Raw genomic sequence first — 3,651 nt, forward strand, 5'->3', positions numbered from 1 at the left:
TAGCTGAATAATTACATAAACCACATTTTCTTTATGCATTCATCCAACAATGGACACTTCAGTTGACAGGTTCTGGCTCAGAGCAACCTCATCTTCTTTCCTTTTTAGGCACTTACTCCCCACTATTGGGGGCAAGGTAGAAAAACAGGGGAATTAGGTGTTGTTGAGAGAGAGATGTCTCTAGTCTCACTCTGGTATTGATTGGTTTCCCTTCTCCTAGTATCTAATATTGATATGATGCCTAGGTGACATGTGGACATAATTTTTTCCCCCTCACTCTAGACTCCTTTCCCTCTTCAAAGGCTAGCCCTGGCCTTGACTCCCTTTGCCAAGTCGAAGGTACAAAATCACTATCCTTTCTCTAAAAAGGATATCTAATCATTTGACCTCTATGATCTCTTGAGGAGCTGGGCAGCTCATGCCCACCATGAACCCTCATTCTCTTTTATATGTAGTAGATAAAGAACCATTACTATCCTCTCTTGTACCTTTAAAGAACTGCACAGTAATTGGCTGGGGAAAAGGTTGCTCAATCTTTCCAAACACATTTGACTGTGACTCTCTGATGAACTGAGGGCATAGCCCATTTCACTAGCTCTCCAGGCTTTAGAAATCTCTCTACCAAAAGAGAGAATAAGTTTCTATGTTCAAATTTCAGAGAACGTGTGTCAATATCTCTAATTCTTTCTCATATTTAAAGGAAAGCAACTGAAGAGAACAGTGCGACATATTGAGGTTTTCAAAACGTTCTGAGAATTTTCTCACTGAAATCGTCTATAGTGGTGGCTTGAATTGAGCTTTTAGTCTCTGAATCTGAGAAAGCATCTAATTGGGAAAGACAAGATTACATGCTTCTCTTGGGTCAGGCACTCTTTAGCCTTTATGAAAGGTTGACCCCTCTATACAACATGAAAGTGATACAATCAAATTTATAAATGTGTAAGTTGTGAAACATAGTTCAGCAATCAATTTTAAAATTGTAAGCAAGACTTTCTACAAGACAGAAAATGAAAACAAGGCTTATTATGGGGTTATATTATAGAGAAATTAACCACCAGTGGCTCAGATTTTGCATCTCTAATTGATACTAATTACTAGATTTTAATGATATGGCGGCAGCTGTTTTTAAAAGGAGATTTGTGGTGGAGTAGATTATTCCTCCATTCTTTACTTCATCCACAGTAATTGAATTATAAATCCATATTCTGGCATGTAATCATCAGTGTCTTCCTATAGCTGGCAGAGCAGACTTTCCCACCCCTTAACACAGAGTGTTTTCGTGTGACTATCTTTGGTCAGTGGGATATAAGCTATGTGACAAACAGAAATTTGTAAAGCTATGACGTAATTGGCCCTGTGCTTTTGAACCTCTGTCAGTACAATGAGAAAGACACTCTTAGGCCAGCCTCTGCTCCCACAAGGTTATAAACATGTGGGACAGAACCACCCTTAGTTAAACCCAGCTGGCTTCAGTGAGAGTCCAGTTATAATCAGTAGAGCCATCCAAGAAAATCCAGCTTATGCAACTTTCAGACAACCTGAACATAAGTGAGTATAAATGATTCAGTATTTTAAGCCACTTTTGTTTCAATAATTTGAATTTTTAACAAAAGTTTTACATGATTCTGATGCAAGAGATACACTGAGCCTTCTATTTTCCCTACCATTCAGTTTTGGGATTGTTTTTAATACAACATTATTTTGGTCAGAGTTAACTGATAAAGGAGTCGATATTGTCATACATATTATACATACACATTAGTACACACATTCCCACATACACACATATCCACCCCCCCCATCTCCCACCCCCTGCCACACACACACACACACACCTGGCTTAGAACCTGCAGGGAAATTTCCTTCTTTTTCCTTGACTTTCTTTTCTAGTTTCCATTGTTGGTATCAGGAAATGATGCAAGAAGGGTCATCAAGAACCAGATAAAATAGTATGTGCCCAGTTATAATTCAGTAGCCGTAAGAAACCACTGAAAGATTTTAAACAAAGATATCTCATGTTTATATCGTGGTTTAAAATTGTCACATTATCCATCAGGTGTGCAGAAGTGAAATTTTATTTTCCTTAAAAAAACCTATTTTTGCTCATAGCCCCATATCTGCTAATGGAGGGAAAAAACATAAACTTGGCCCTGAAATGCAACACGGTTTCTTTCAGTTCAGAACTTAACATCTTTTAGGTTAACTGAGTCAGTTAAAGGATCTTCCCCTCCCCTACTTCTCCCATTTCCACACCACTTTTTTTTTTTTTTTTCCCTCTCCCTGGGAGCTATATGAGCATGAAGAAAACTTACAAGAGTGGGATAGGAGCAGCATCCTGTTCCATGAACTATCTTTTCAGTCTTAACCAGTTTCCACTGTTTTATTCATTTCTTTCTGGCTGTGTCATCTGCCGCTATTTCTCCGGGTCATACCACAGCCTCCGGTCAAAAAACCCATGTACCAAATACATTCTCAGTCCCATTTCTATGTGTGTTCAGATCCCCAGGCCTGTTATTATCACTTTTACATGCCTTGACAGCCAGGAACTTGTGAACGTCTTCCATTCACATGCAGACTGTGGGGAACTGGAGTCAACAGTTATCTTGGACCCATTCTCTCTGCTTAAATACATTGCATGGCTAAAGGAGAAGATACATATAAATCACCTAGCAATCTCTTTAAAATGCAGATTCTTATTTAGTAGGTCTGGACTGGGGTCCCAAAATTCTATATATGAACAAGCTTCCAGGTCATGGCGATCTGGCCAGGCCAGATCTCATTAGGTTCCAGAGTATCTGGACACTAAAAGGTAGAGTTAATGTGGAAGAAAAAGTCGGAGAGAGCTTACCATCCTCTAAACTTCCAACCGTCTATGACTCTTATAACTTTTATCCCAAAGCTCCGCAAATTTACTTTCAAGGTAACATTTATCACCCTGTATTGAAATTACTTTCCGTTCCCCTCAGTACCTTGAAATGGCTCTCTATTTGTGCCAAATTCTTTTGGTAGTGCTTTTGCCTGATGAAGTGAGACATAGAATATTTTTAATAAATCTGTGACGAATGATCTGTGCTCTCAATTTAGGTTTACAAAATATGCTGGTATCCTTACCAAACCTCTGAGAGCTATAAGTAAACAAAACAAAACAAACAAAACAAAACAAAACAAATCTTCATCAGCTTGTTTTCTTTCATTTAAAATGTGAAGTGAACCACCTAGCCAATTGCACTTTATGGTTACTGGATTTTAAACAAATATAAAAGAAATATATATATAGTATGTAAAACTGAGAAGATTATCAAGCCTTCTCCTTCTTCCTCTCCACCTTCATCCTGTACCCCTTGCCCCATAAATCTATTGGCTAAGTTAAAGAGCTAAAACTAAAATATTATAATTAATATATGATTGAATTTTGTTGTAGGATATATTTATAAGATTGTAATTCATCTCAGACGTTCGTACATGGTTTCTCTTAAATAATGAAAGGAAGTATAATATAATGAAAAATTTTGAAATATACACTGCTTCTGGAAATGCAACTTTTTTCAATATATAAAAATTATTATATTCTAAGCTTTCTGTACAGCATTCGAATAACCAGTTGGAGAAGTAATGATTCAAAGAAGAGAGGAGGAACTGACACAAGTAGCA

The sequence above is a fragment of the Pteropus alecto genome, unplaced genomic scaffold (genome assembly GCF_000325575.1).
Source record: "Pteropus alecto unplaced genomic scaffold, ASM32557v1 scaffold73, whole genome shotgun sequence".
Taxonomy (NCBI): domain Eukaryota; kingdom Metazoa; phylum Chordata; class Mammalia; order Chiroptera; family Pteropodidae; genus Pteropus; species Pteropus alecto.